General features: G+C 41.3%; 1 protein-coding gene across 1 annotated transcript in view; it reads right to left on the reverse strand.

Moving 5' to 3' along the window:
• LOC124219345 (uncharacterized) overlaps positions 1-16552 on the reverse strand; it is an 82935-nt gene that overhangs the window by 29677 nt on the left and 36706 nt on the right. The gene's annotated exons all lie outside the window — the stretch shown is intronic.

Raw genomic sequence — 16552 nt, forward strand, 5'->3', positions numbered from 1 at the left:
GGAGAGATTGCTTGAATCTTGAATATGTACTCATCTTGCATTGAGGCTCATGTTGAAACTCAGTTTCATCGCGACACCAACTAAATACATAAGTACGGTGACATTTACGTACTGATAAATATTACAATCGGAATTGCGTGTTCTGAAGTATGTATGAGACGATTTAAAAATTTTGCAGCTACTTTCCACTCGACTTGATGTTATGGCACGCTACTAAAGCTGAAGCTAATATTTTTTGGTGTCTTATCACAGTAAAAAGTAACAGTTGTGAAATGCAATTCCCCGTATTTTTAAAGGAATGAATGGGTCTACTGTGCATGATAAGTAAACGTCGAGTCAAAGAAATCTTATAGCACCGAATAATGCGTGGAAAAAAGGATATATTTTGAATCGAAGTGCTCCTGTTATAGTCTGAAAACTGACCGTTTTCTACAATAATACTCGTTGGCCGAGTAACCGTACATTTGTAGACAAATGATTAAACATTTGGTCACTGAATATTATACAGGATGTATAAGTCGTGTGAACACAACTTAATTACAATATATGTATGCACATAAGTGTACACCTCACATGTATAATTTAATAGTAGATGTTTAAACAATATTTCCACGGATAAGTTGGTTTTTTGGATATGAAGGTCGTCATACGTGAACAAATTAGTTAATTGTTAACGTTTCGGCCCGAAATGAATGTCCTCCTCAGACGAATTTGGAAAATTCTCCCTCTCTAGAAAATATAAATTGAGCGCGCTTAGAATTCATCAATGCAATTAAAAGTTTAAAAAATAAGTCGCTGATTGGACAAAAAAATTAGCCCTTGATAGTAAAATCCACGAAACAGAAAGTTTCAGAAAATCTAATCCAATGCTCGTGTTTTTAAAGGCAGACAAAGGCAACAGTACAGTCGTTATTTTAAAAGACCTGTATAATGAGGAAATGATTGAAAAGCTCTCAGATAACAACACATACAAAATTGTTAAGCATGATTTGATGATGACTTTACAAAAAGAAGTTGGCCAACTGACAGCTAAATGGGTTTAAAACCATCAGATTTCGAGACAAACTAGATTTGTAATTTCAAACAGTGATAGTGTATGACCATGGGTGTATGACCTTCATAAAATCCATAAAGTAGGTACACTGATGCGGATATCAGTAGCCTTCATTAAATCTCCTGCGTGCCATCGTGCTAGCTTATTAAAGTCATAGATTTCTAATAATATCTCTCACGCATTAAAAACAGCTTCAGTTTCGTGAAGGCTATTAAAAATCTAAGGTAACCGTACAATTATATTTTAATTTCACTAGATGTGATTTAACTCTTCACTAAAATTCCTCATGAATTGGCAATAGCAGCAATAGAGAAACGGTGGCATGACTTACAACTCCGTGTACCAATATCATTTACTGAATTGTCGCAAGCTCTGGAAATTCGTTCCAAAGCGCCTTAAGTATCTTTGAGACCAAGTTTTTTTGTGGAACGAATCTGTTCTGATTTTAGAGTTGCTGTATATCAGCAATAAATCCAGGAAATTGATAGCGTTATTATCTTCTATTTGAAAGGTAAATTGTAATCGGGTATGATATTGGTTGAAAATATTCCGTATGTAGTCTATTTTTTCTTTAGGGACGGCAGTTAAAATATCGTCAACATATCTGAAATAGAATGGTATATCAAAATCAAGTTTGCTGATGCATGTCAATTCAAGGTCTTCCATCACAAAATCTGACAAGATTGGAGAGAGTGGGGATCCCATGGGCAACCCGAATTGTTGTGCGTATTTGTCCTTGTTAAATTTGAAGATTGCCGAATCAAAACAATGACCGCTCACCAAGATTCACCAATATATTATCTACGAGGTCGAGAATTCTTACCCTTCACATCTACAAAGAAACGTTGCACACGTTATATAGATCCGTGAAACGCAAACAGAAAATAAATTCTATTTTAAATGTACACAGAATGACTATAGACGAACCACAACGTAGTATCGCAATAGAGGTACACTCGAAGACTGACAAAGAAGACAGCTGATCTGCTGATCCTCGTGACACATACACACGCGATCACGGAAGGGTACGTAAATCACAACATCTTTCCATGAGCGCTAGAGTTCATACCTCACACTCATGTCTAGCACAACAAATACACGCAACACAGACCATCTAGCACTGAATCTCACCATAAGAATCTTGAATTCATACACCAAGTGTTACTGCCGAATGACTACCATCAATTCTTGCTCACAAAGCACATGAAACTTACATACAACTCAATCATAAATAGTGACGACACTAATAACTGTGTAACTAACGTTTGTGACAATGCTAAAAAATTCGTTGCTTCACTATACCAGCAATACCAAGATTATTCGAACCACTAAGTAAACTATTCAATAAAAATAATGTCCAGTTTGTGGGCAAGAACGATAATATAGATTATTAGATTCCGGTTTGACTGGTAAGAACGAGCTACCGAAGGACAGTCATTCAAATATCGTTTACCGAATACCTTGCAAATATTGTACCCAAGTATATATTGATCAGACTGGCAGACTAATGCATACTAGAATCACAGAACATGAAGGAAAAATTTTGGAAAATGCGAAACACCATACAGCCCTCACTAGAGATATAGTGAATTTTGATCACAGTTTCAATTATGATTACTCTAGTATGCTAGAAGTAGAGCTAATGTATTCTTGAACGATTTCCTTCGAGATGTGTAATATCATGAGCCACACAACTAGCGTCAATTTAAGACAAGATATAGAACACCTACGCTGCATTTATGCTTCTGTAATCGGAAGGTAATATCTTACTCAATGTACCGCCGGAAATGTGACCTGTATATAGTTAGACTAAATTTCCTCTATTGTAAACCTCATAACCAGTGAACCTAATTCTATTGGTACTTGCCCCCACTTTACTTCATCTCACTCGTCATCGATCGTTGTACTTATCACTTCGTTATTACACGTATTTACAAAAAACTTCAATTGTTTTACCGTTAACTCAAATAAAATCTTGCAAAAATGAACAGCTAGGAGAGGTGGATTGCCGTGGACTTTGGATGCCTGTAACATGTGTCTAAAATGGCCGTATGCAGCGCTGTTGCGTAGTCTGAATCATATAAAGCACCGTGAACTACTACGCATACGCACTTTGTGGTATAGAGTGCTGTGCGCCATTGCGCACGCGCGGTAGAAAACTCTGGGTACCGCTACACATGCGCACTTGAAGCAAACCGAGTGAGGCCAGGTCCAATACACAACTGACGCGGCAGACCATTTCAGGCAATTGTCACAGTTATGAAAATTCCCTTCCGAAAAATTCATGATAAAAAATATTGTATGCAATTAGTCATGAAAATCAGGAAATGGTGATTCGTGTGCGAGCTCCGCACTTGTCTAAGGCTCGCCTTTGACTCGTGCTCACGCACATACCTACTCATCGCCATTCTCTGATTTTCGTCACTTGTTGCATAAAGTACTAATTTAATAATATCCGTATTGTAAATAAAATTTCAATAATTCTGTGTAAGCAGCATGTGGTCGCATCAAGGTAACTAGATTAACTTTCACTCGAATATTCTGTATTTTAATTGTAATTTATATGTGTATGATACCACTTGTATTCACTATGAAAAGTGATTCAATAAATGCGTTCTTCTGAGAGCTCTTATCTCGGGCCGAAACGTTAAAAATTAACTAATTTGTTCACGTATGACGACTTTCATATCCGAGAAACCCATTTAGTCATCACATTGAGGTCACGAATTTACTTGACACAATATTTCCATGATATAGTACGACAAATTCATGCACATGTAGTCAATGGTCTGTACCTGTTTGACTAAATGACAGTGTTTTCGTCTGTTCAGTTTCCTCAAGTTGGTTTTACTCGATACTATTTCTTTTTTAATGGGTGAATATTTCAGTCTACACCAGAAAAGTCGAAAGACACTTTTCAAATAGCTGGAACTCTCATGCTTGGAAAATTTTAATTGGTGTTGGCACTCAAGTTCTCAACTTAGTCTTGAGGGTGTTATCTGCAGATGGAGTTCGATAAAGTAAAATTTCTACGGAAAATAAACTTCTCATTTTCCTAATAAAAATTATAACTAGAATGTCAGATTATGCTCTGGCTGTTTTCTTCAATGTTCATTAAAGAGCAGTGCCAAAACTTTTCAATTTAGTTTAAAAATTTGTAGCCCAAAGAATGTGAAACTTCGTTTCTAGTAGAGCAAAGAGACAGTAATGATAAATTTACCACCCACTTTCCGACCGCATTATCCAAATTGTACAGCAATCATTGATTGCACAGAAATTAAAATTTTGCAGCCCAAACAAGATGATGAAGGAATATTTATGTATTCTCATTACCAAAGTGCAAAAACAGTCCAATTGTTACTAGCGGTAACTCCGAATGGTATGATAGGTTTTGTTAGTAAATGCTATGGAGGGAGAACTACTGGTGCTTTTATTATCACCAAATCGGGATTTTTAAATTCGGTTCAACCTGGAGACCAGATTTCAATGTACAAGGGCTATCCTGAAATTAAAAATCTGTTGAAAAATGAACATGTACTGTCGTCATGCCTCTTTTTGTACACGATGGCATGTTATCGGAAGAAGAGGTCAAGAAAACATAGGATTGCTAAAGTCCGTATACATATAGAAAGGAGCATTCAACACGTGATTCATAATACTTTGGACAAATTACCAACAGAACTAGGTATAGTCTGATGGTGATGATGTCATTTTTATGTAGTGAGCTTTGGATAATTTACAATTACTCTAGACCGTCGATTATCCAAACCTTTGTTAACCAAACCCTTTGTTATCCGCACCACGATCGCTTCAACTAAACCCTCTATTACCCAACCACAACTTTATTTACTTGTTATGCACGTGTTTTTCGTATTTTATTACATAGTATGTATCGATTTGAACGACACCACGAAATTTTAAATTTATATTCACGCCGAAGGACAGCGTGCAATACTACAAATAATATGTAACACACACACATACACACGCACGAACGGGGCATCCCACGTGAAGTCAGCCACCTTCAGACTTCGATACCTTCCGTTAGATTTTTCTTCTAGGATTTTGTTATACTATGTAAGAGTAGTGTCCCTGATTTATTTCACAATATTTCGAGTCGCCGTTCCCGAGTTCTTGCAAGCCCAAATTTTACGATATCCAATATCCACGGAATTTTGATCCATGATATCTGCAAATTAAAAACTGTATCAATAAAAACAAGGAGGTGATTGGATGCGTCTCGAGCCGGAGCGTTTTCTTAAATAGAAAATACCGTCGGCCGACGGCAGAGCCATCAGACGCTTCCCTACGAAGGTCGTTAAAGGCGTTAATAGCGACACCTAGCTGTTGAGGTGATAACTGGTCCAAGTACCCCAACTTTTATAGGAGCCAGTTCTATCTCTGGTGTTTGATAACAAGAAAAAGATAAAAACATCATAAATATGGCAGAAGCGAAGAAAATCTAGTGTAGGAGAAATTCAGCAGATAGCTCCAGAGTATCGCGGCAAAGCTGCAAATTTCGACCCGAGTAAAATTGGTAAGAAACGCACGCCGTCGCAAAAACAACCACAAAAAAAGAAGGCAAACAATCCGTTAAAGGTCACTGAACCCAACGAGATTGCGCCTCCAACTCACGCGAATGTACAACCAACTAACCAAAGAAATGAATCCATAATATCGGAATCCATTTTCGACGTTGATGTACGAGTAACGGAGATAGCACCAAGACAGAGCTTTACGACCAACTTAAGAAAAGTTGTAGACATAGCGGCAGAAGTGTATGACGTTTACCGAACGGACGTAAAACAACTCGAGAGAGTTATTGCTCGTGAGGAAGTTGCATATTACGCCACTGGCCATCTTCGTTGGCTCCGTTTAAATGTATATCGTCCGTTGCGCTACCTTGCGGTTTGAATTTGAATTTGAACCACGCTTTAGACTACAGCCTGAATGCTAATGTGTGGAAAGATGATTGCGGCTCTTATCGACTGAGTGTAGTTACGAGAATATTATTTTAGCATATTAGTTTCTATTTTATTGCTTACTATGCCCCAGGTAATGTCACAGGCTTACGTGTTTCGTAGACTTAGTAGAATTACTTATACACATTTGTTGTTTATTTATTTCATAGCAATTGGGAATCGAGTTTTTCCATGTTGGACGGAGCGTGATTATAGGTAAAAAACTATGTAAAATCAGAAAAAAAGATGTCAATATTTTCAAAAATCACATAATTGATGAAATTTTTATTCTTTTCATTGAACTTCAGTTACGACCGCCCAAACGTTGTGGAAAATTTCTAAAATATCCATTTTCAAAAAGTTGGATTTAAGAGGAATCCGAACACCTACTTGTTTTTGTTGATACGACTTTTCAATTTGGAGATATCATTGATCGAAAATTCGCGGATTTCGAATATCGTAAAATTTGGGTTTGAAAGAACTCGGGAATGGCAGCTCGAAAAATTGTAATATAAATAAGGGACACTATTCACACATAGTATAACAAAATCCTAGACGAAAAATGAAATCGAAGATATTGCGTCTAGGTGGCTGACTTGACGCAATATCTCCGATTTCATTTCATACATATTCATATACATATATACAGGGTGTCCCTAAATTGCCTCCCACGGACTAGCCAGCATGATACCTCGATAAAATCCAACCGAGAATTTCTTTTTCTGAAGCTCGTCCGACGCATAGTTTTTGAATTATAAGCGATAGCGCTAGGCCAATCAGAGTGCACCATTTCATCTAGATTTGCCGCCACGGAAATTGCTGTTTTGTTCGACTGGGTAAATTATTATTATTCGTTTACGAATTAAATATCGGCACCTCCCCTCTCTCGCTGCTGTACCCCTTATGCTTGAGGATGCGCTTCTGTTTACTCACACAAGTGTGCGCCCATGAATGTGCGGCCGGCAGCGTGTCCGCGGCAACAATACCGAGGTCAGCGCCCGAGAAGGGGTACAACAGGGAGAGAGGGGAGGTGCCGATATTTAATTCGTAAACGAATAATAATAATTCACCCAGCCGAACAAAACAGCAATTTCCGTGGCGGCAAATCTAGATGAAATGGTGCACTCTGATTGGCCGAGCGCTATCGCTTATAATTCAAAAACTATGCGTCGGACGAGCTTCCGGAAAAGAAATTCTCGGTTGGATTTTAACGAGGTATCATGCTGGCTAGTCCGTGGGAGGCAATTTAGGGACACCCTGTATATTGTAACGCGGCATTTCGGACAGACATGCCCGTTACAAGGTGCTCCCTGAACCTTGGGCGGAATACCGGGACAAGGGTTTCGGGGGTCGAGTCGCGATAATAGTAAAAAGCGCCAGAACTGGAGTCACGAATCCGAGCTTCGACAGGGACGCAATAGCGAATTACGATTATGAAATTGCAGGCTTTGGTTTTTATTTTTGTTTTGAGTACACCGGCCACAGGCCAGCGACCAAACTCCGATGCCGAGTATATTTCGAGGCGAGGCGATACCGCGGAGATCTTGCGTGAAGGCTGCTGAGGCTGCGAAGGCGGAGCCAACGCAGATCCCCGCAGCGCGGGACTCCAAGGCAGACGCGATTCCCGCTGGCGGCCGGTACGCCGCAGCCTCCCCGCTCACCTCGGCCACACCTGACAAAGGCAACCGCGAGAGACCAGCTGGCGACGAGAGAGCACCACCCCGTTCAACCCCAGGACCCCGTAGAGCTGCGCGGAAGACGACATCGCGATCTAGCCTTAAGTTCTGCGCCGCGTAGCGACGAAAGGTGCGCGCCGAGTTGCGCAATCCCCAAAATCGATGACCGATCGATTGTTGCGCATTCTTAGGATGATGACGTCACGAACGATTAGCGTGACGAGATCGGCGTTGCGGCCGATCGGCCATCTGAGATCACTCGAGTTCTGGCGACCAACTAAAGTGAACGTGTGTTGCGAGATAGATTCGTGTTCGAGTTTTTCAAAAAAAAAAAAAGTAATCGTTGCGAGGAATAATGGCGAGCGTAAAGCACGAGGGAGTCGGGTCCTTCGTATCTTGGATGTGGAGCGGTAAGCGTTGCTAATATTCTTGCGAGAGAATTTCGAGAGATAATAAATAAAGGCTTGCCGAGGAACGGATAGCCATTGAGGATTTGCGTTAACGAAAGTTCTCGAAATTCTTTAGCCGATAAATCTGCTTGGTGACCGTAGCCTGAGTTGCGCGTACTAACGTAGAGCCACGGTTGAGCGACCGAGAAGGTCGAGTAGAGTCCCGGGTTTGAGTCGCGGCAAGACTACTGTAATTTGAAATTCCGTTGCACGGGGTCACGTCAAATCAGTACGATACGATCTCATTTCTCGTGTAGGTCGCGAGCCGTCCCGACGTCGCGGAGAAAGTTGAGCTCGGGTGCGTGTTAATAAGAGTCTTCTTTTGTAGAGGATAGTCGCGGGTGACGCGACGAGCCTCTTTTCCGTTTGGACTTTGGTATTATCAGTTAGTAATAAGGTGGCGATCAGCGCCCGTAGGCATAAGCAATTTTATTTCTTTTTGGTTTTTTTTGTTTGATTTATTACCGATCGCGGACAGCGTCGGCCGAGAAGTCGGTTCCGTTTCCGTCGAGGAGTTTATTATTAAGTTGGCGATTAGCGCCATTCTGTAGAGGACGATCGCGGGCAGCGTGTCGGGTCCTATTTTGTTTTTGATTTTTGTAAATTAGCGGTTATGATTAAGACAGCGACTAGCGCACGTAGGCCGTAGAGGTCTTCTAGATTTATTAAACTTTTTTTTGTTCTCTCTTTTCTTTTATTTTTTTTTGTATTATCGCTAGCTGGAAATATATTGTCTAATTTCATTATTGCTTTGTGAAATAACGTGTTGGCGTACGTGTGACGTATCTCTCTCTACCCAAAAATTACCCCTCCCTTCTCCGCGGTACTGAGCTATCGAGTATATGGTCGCGGTATATCGTATTACCGATTTCGAGGCGTGTTGATCACGGCAGGCGCCCAACAAATTTCGCGATATTGTTTCAGGTCCAGGGTACATCGTGGACGCCGATTTATTGTGCACGCGGTAAGTTCTCGGTCATTTTCTCCGAGTGACCGAGGAGCGGGAAAAATCCACGTCACAGTATGTGTATTTAATTTTTATTATTCGAATTTACTACCTTATTTCAATCGATGTACGCATGTTTAGCTGCTAACTTCGGTTGCTAGCTTCATGTCAACGTCACAAATACTCGAAATATTTTTTTACCTTATGTTATTGCAGATTTCACTTTAGTTTTGACTGTTTGTAATTCAGCAAGGTATCGTTTATATGGAGTATGTTGATAAATTATTATTATTGTGCTCAAGATACAAGAATAAATTCGATGTAGAAGATAAGTAAAAGAAAATTTTTGTATTTTCGGAACATGTACTTTCAAGAAAACCTCATCCCTTTCGACCGATATGCACTCTAATCAACGTGCGCTGAAATACAAAAATATGGCAAGCGCTCAGGCCGCAGCAATACATGAAAATTGAAACTTGGTGTAGTATTTGCATGAACTCTTCAAAGTTAATTTTTCGGTTTTGAAATCAAGATATAAGACGTGAATGTTTCATTTTCATCAACAATTTCTTTGGTTTTGCAAGTAATAGGACATTTTACTTCCAAGACTTCAACCACCTTGCTATTCTTCACAATCAATCCATCTGGACTAGCACACAACGACGGTTGATTATTTTGAATTACCATATCATAGTGCAGAACGGTGCGCTTAAACATTTGCTCATAGTAACGAATTGCTTTGATTTCATCAATTTTTGCGTGTTCAACGCGTAGGGAGGCTTTACGTTTCTAAACCTTGAACACTAGTAACATGATTGTCAAGTATTTATATCGCTGACGTTGAGTCTTGATGCTATGGGCCTTTCCGCTTGCCGTGATTCTTAAACTTTTCTCCTCAAACCACTCAGTACACTTTGCCTGCATGATAGTTTTCAGATAAATCTGTTCTACCTTTTGGACACTGAATGTCACCTTCTTAGAAAAATGCGGTATGCAGATCATTTTGAAGAGCTACTGCACTGGTATAAATCGATGGTTGACTTCAGTTTTCTAAACATCCGTCAACAGTGGATTGAAAATGGCTTGCAAGAACTTTCATCCATACAGTAGGAATTAAATTATACGTCAAAATGCATTGACACAGTCTGTATCTAGCAGATTTATCCTCTTCACGGAGGTTGAACCGCAGAGCAGATGGAATAGCATCGATATCTTTGTACAACACCTTGTATGGTGACACTTCTGCTTTTATTCTTGGCGGAAACAAATCTTCACACCTTGTTGTTCACACCAACTTTTAAAATCATATTTTTAAACAATTTAATATTCCGGATTTCTTAATTTTATTCCCGCTTTATTAATATAAAATGACATCAAATGACAACAATAATAACAGAGAGCTTTTTTCAATCATACTGCTTTTTTAATTCATTGACCAGCTAATTGCTAAAGCATTGCGCTACTGCTGTGGGAAATCCATGCAAGGTGAGTCCTTGCGATGGTCTCTGCCGCAATGTCCGGGATGGGTATTACCTCTGGCACCAATGTGAACTTGGTACTAAAAATTGAAAAATCTGTAACTTTTTCTGGGACTACTACAAACGAAAATTCTTGTACCACAATCAATTACGAACGATTCTGCACTTGCCACTTTTTACGATTTTCGAAAATTTTAAAATGGAGTGAGCCCTATTTTTGGAAACGCTGTATCTATTTTGGTTTTTTACTGAAAACGAAAGTTTCTTCACTACAAACAACAACAAACGATTTAGAATCGATGGAAATTTTGAAAACTGATTTCTGAACATGTCGGGTGCCAGGTTCACGTAGGTGCTTCGGGCCACCCTGTCTACGTCGAAACTGTACTACCCCGAAACCGTCGACGCAAGTGAGACAATACCGGAATCTTCGGGAGCTTGGCATGGATCTTACGATGTTCATGCACGAGCGTGTCCATTCGTTGCAGTCTCTGTTCATCGACAACCAGATGAATCTTGTCGTAATCAAGTTCTGCGTTACGCGAACTCCTGGATGCGAGAGTTCTTATGGGCAGTTGTTGAATACCTAACGTCTTTGGGTTACCGGTATTGTAACGGACAGCTGATCAAGATCGTCATTAACATCAACAATGCCCGTGACATACACAAATCACGACAACAACTTTAACGGAAAGCTGACCGAGACTACCATCGGCATCAGCAGCGCCCACAACATCCAAAATGATAAACAAACACGACGGACGTTAACCGACGCATACCGGGACGATGACCCATAACAGGACATACGAATAGGGGAAGGACGTCGACAAGGTAATCCGACGAGAGCTCCGGGAGAGTATAATTTGGAAGACTACGAAGAGCGGTTACCAGTTGTCCGGCAAAGCGCCGAGCTGCGTCATATTCAGGCGAAGTGTACCTCGTCTAGAGGACATTCTCGAATTCAGCTTTACAAAGTTAGAATAGATCTTCAAGCATAGTGCTTGGTTCGGAATTAGAATGATATAATTTCAGAGTCCACGATAGCCCGGGACCGCTAAAAAGTTTCATAAAGATAGGATAGAGCCGTTTATTTAAGAAGTTTAAGCTGTAGGGACCATTTTAAAAGCAGAACCTATAAATTCTGATGAATATTATTATTTCTTTATTTGTAATTTTAGTTCTCTACAGTTAAGTTTCTGAACCCAAATCGCCAATTGTGAACGATACCAAATGTATTTGAATTATTACTATTAAAGCCTATTCACTGTCAAAATATACACTCGTCTGTCTCGTTGTCCGACAATCTTCACGAATCCAAAGTTTCACCAGGTGAGGGGGGGGATAAACAGACAGACAGCCAAGGAAATCCCTGGTCTGGAGGATCGGCGGTGTTTAGGGTCAGTAACCCACTACTGAAAATAGGCAGGCGACTCTGTTTTCTCCGAGTTCGCAATTAGAAGGGAGTACTGGAAAGCCCGTATCTCCGACTAGGTGACATACGCCTCTCTCACTTCTCTCCGGCCGGAAGCAACGGCCAAATAAGCCCTTGTCTTACTGAAGGGAGCAACGGGCAGAGGTGCCTGCTCACGTATCAAGGCGGCTTCGGTGCTACCTAAGTCCGCATATAGTTTGACAGTCCAAGGTTTTTGGGGTCTGATAAGCTGGTCCTGGTTTTTACCCATCAGAAGGGGTCCTTTATATACTTGTTCGTTCAAAAAATTTGACTAAGAACACCACAATAACGGGTTTACCTCATAGGCGCTGGCCTCGAGGAAAACCGTACTCGTTACAGTATGTACGGTCGAATCACGTTGGTCAATACATCACAGTAGAATTCCAGGTCCGTTTCCGGGAACGTCACTTTCTTTACCTGAAGCGTTTGGAAACCGTTTCGTAGAATTGTTTAAAATTCGTTGTTACGTTGCTGCATTTCGGCAAGAGTTCGGGAGTCGACCGCGGTTGATACTATCACGATCCGCAAGAGAACATAGGCTACGGTGTTCTCGCAATTCCTGCGATGTGTCGGATATCGGTTGTGAATTGACCGATGTAGTCCAGGTGACAGAATTGCCTTGGCGAACCCTTTTCGGGTTTTTGCCTAAACGAGTATGTTAACTGCTTGCTGTTCGTGAATATCGTAAATGGATGTCTATCAACGGCCTATCAAAAACGCTTGACCACAGCGTAAGCAGCTAGTAGTTCACGATGGTACGCGCTGTACTTACGTTAAGCGGGCGAATGCACTTTGGTACAGAAAGCTAGCGGTTGACAAATCATGCGTCTTTAACACGTTGCTGTAATCGAAGCTAGGACGATTGCGTGTTCGGAAGCATGCATGGTTACTGACAGGGTGTACTCGCATAGCTGCATTCACGAGATCATTTTTCATACTGTTGAAGGTTTCGTCTGCGTCACTATCCCACTCGACTGGTGCATCGCCTTTCCTTTTCGTGCTCTTCAGAAGATCGTTGAACGGTCGCTGAAGAGATGCTGCGGTAGGAATGAATCATTTGTAGAACTTTACAATTCCTAGGAATTTCTGTAATTGTTTCACGGTCTGTAGCTTTGAAAACTCTACAACTGTTTGCACTGTCTCTTCCAAGAGTCATGTTCCGTGATAGTCTATTGCGTCCACGAGGAACTTCACTTTGCGTTCGCTGAACACACACTTCATGGAGTTTATCACATTACCGTATTCGTATTTGCGGGAACTCAAAGAAGCCGTACGGTGTGGTTATCCCGATTTTCACTATACCAGCTGGTTCGACCGGAATATGGTGATACGCGCGCACCAAGTCGATTGTTGAGAAGTTGATTTTTCTTACGAGAGTCTGCATGAACTCTTCCATGTGAGATATAAGGTAACTATCCGGTACGGTCCTGCTATGCTGATAACGCCTTATTCAAGTATGAAATCGAATTCCGCTTTTGCCATCTTCATACGGTCCTGTGCAAGTCATCTCGGCTTGCAGTGGGTCGGAGGTCCGGGTGTCGTCTCGATATAGTGCGCCACGTGATGTTTTACCTCACGGTTAACTCTGGCTGGGTGCGTCACGCCAGGGAACTTCGAAAGTATCTTGTGATACCTGAAATTGCCTATCACGATCTGAATTGATGCCATCCTGGTATCACTCATCTGACCTTTCACTGTCAACGACGTTGTTTCCTGGACCAGACATTGGTTACGGACGTCGATCAACAATCCGTAGAGGGAAAGGAAATCCACGCCAATGATGGAGCTTTCCAGCCCATCACGGCGAACCTTCATCTGTATTACCGGCACAGCTTGAAATTCGGGTGCGTAGAGCTTTAGCAAATTCTTCTGCCGTTGGTAGCCAATCCGCAAGCGTGGGTATACATAGAGGTCTTGGCTGGTGGCTGCGGGGAGCTCGTAGCCGGATCTCCGAACTGGTGATGGTACCACCACTCGTTGTTCTGCTAGTCATCGTTGGTGCTCGGGTTTCGTTGCGAACTACGTCCGCGCAATCGGCTTTGTTGCCGTGACCGTTGGCGATTTTAGGCTTGAGCTCTACTCTTCTGCACACCTCTTTAACCCGGAGAGTGAGGCGTTCCAGTACTTGTAAATGCTCTGCGATTCACTATACACACCGTTCATTACATGGGCGACCTGCTAACCGTTCACAGGCTTGATCTCATCAACCCGATCTGCCATCGCTGCCTGTTTCGTCAACGGCCGATTTTGTGACAGGTTTAACACTCGTTGCGTCGCTGTCGATAGTCAGTCCAGCCAGAGGGTTTTCAAGGAGTCCTCCGTCAGTCTTCATCTGCTGAACCTCTCAGAAGCCTCAGAACCTGCGAAGGTGTGCGGTAGCCGATCTGTTCACTCTCGAGCAGTTTTCGTGCACGTCAGCTTGTCGAATCGAAAAGGCGTTTGATGATGGCCTCTTTCAGTAACTTGGTAGCCATCAGGTGGTAGAACTTGGTTGTTTCGGTCATGACGCCACTTGTCTGGAACATCGCGTCCCATGAACGAAACCAACTTTGGCAGTTTTTGGGGCTACAACGGGGAATTTTCATACTAACGCGGTTCACTTCGGTCGATGTCTCGTTTTCACCAGGTACTATTACAATCGCACACTGCTACTAATCATTAGAATAGAACCACTATACTTTGCACTCGCGTTATGCACTTCCAGATCGTGTCGGTGTCACCAGTTGTGGAGGTTGCGGTTAGGTTGAATAATCGATTGGATTGTTGTTCGAAGTTCAATTTTATTTTTCATCGTTAAAGTGCTCATTTCGGGCATGGCGTCGCTTCAAAGAGTGTCGTAGACTGATATAGTTGCTTTTAGAAAATTGTCCGCGTCTATTGCGTGTGTGTGTAGTTTGCCTAAATTACGATTTCTTATTAGCTAAGCTTAAAACTAAAAACTCTCCCTGGCAAGGAGAAGGTGACTCGATTAGAAAAAAAATCCGACCGAGGTCAACCTTTTTAGGTTAGGTCCAAGTACATGTGCAATTTGCATTTGGCAACCAGATGATTATGGCCGAATCGAGGGAAAACCCAAAGGGTCTTACAAACCATAAGAAAATCTGGCACGCAAATGCGAGAACTCGCGTCATGGCTTACTTGGTCGCTACAAGATGTTTAACTTTTCCAGAGGCTTATCTTGAAATCCGTGAAAATCTCAAAAATAAAGAAACGTAAGCTTTCATTTTTTTATCTTTAGCAACAGGTATTTGAATTCTTAAGTTCATATGAAAAATTTCATATCAATTCAGTCGATAACGTGAATTATAATTTAGCTTTCATTTATTCACTAAACGATTGTTAGAATTTGTAGACACATATAGTTTGCATGTTTAGGTAAGTATGTCATAAATATGTTGCTCAACTTGATACATAAATTTTCATCTTCATGTCACGTCCTCCAGACTCCACACTCTTACAGCTACCTTATTCCTGCATCCCTCTTCTCATCATCATCTCACTGCCTCCGATTTCATACCGCATGAGCAGAATGCTCCCTCTATTAGTATACTGCAGCTAGCCAGTCTCGTGAATCCTTTTTCCCATATACTTACTCTCAAGTCATCTTTCATTCGGCCAGCATCTAAATTCACCTCTCTCCTTTTTTTCCTCCTCTACATCTCTTCACCATACTCCTCACATCTTTGACAACAAATTAATTATATAGGTAAATATTCAACTCCTTAATACAAGCACCACCTTTTTCTTCAAACTGGAACTTCTTTTTTTTACAGAAAAATGTACTTACCTCTGATTCAATTTCCACAAGTGGTAAACGGATGGACGTTTGTCGCATCACTTTTGCAATTATGACAGAAAATATTGCATCAGTGACCCGTTCCATCACCTCGAGTACATGTCACGAACCCGCCAATTTCTATTCTTTAGTGAAACTACTTGCACGACTGTCAAAAATGTCATATTTCAAAATAATGTCACATTCCGTTTTTTTCTCGTATGACAGCATGTATAAGCGAGCGGGTTCCATCTCACACCTTAATCACGCGGTGTCCGCGTGACGGCGACACTCAGAGGTTCAGCTCGTAAGGTGGGGAGTGACGCAAATAGTGCAGCAAAAGCGTAGTGCTCATTTCGACCACTTGCAGCAGTGCAACCTTGGAGTAAACCAATCAAGTTAGAATGGGATAAGGTAGTTTTGAACAGCTGTGCATTAACAGAATATAAACAATATTTTTAACTAATCAAAAACAAGTGAAATGCTAATTAAAGCTTAATATTTTTCTATCTGAACGAAATACGCGTGGCGCCCATTTTCGGCGCGATTCTTCGTCTTGAGGAAATTAGAAGACTCAAGATTTCTCATCGTTTTCAACTTCCTCGACTTCCAACAGTTCGGTACAATCCACACTTGTGGCATAATCACGAGCACTTCACAATTTAATCACTTTACAATTACAATGTTTTTTCACGAGACAACGATCATACCACGGCGAGACCACAAGTCTCTATGAGGTTATCTGCAACCATACTACAGT

The sequence above is a fragment of the Neodiprion pinetum genome, chromosome 5 (assembly GCF_021155775.2).
Source record: "Neodiprion pinetum isolate iyNeoPine1 chromosome 5, iyNeoPine1.2, whole genome shotgun sequence".
Taxonomy (NCBI): domain Eukaryota; kingdom Metazoa; phylum Arthropoda; class Insecta; order Hymenoptera; family Diprionidae; genus Neodiprion; species Neodiprion pinetum.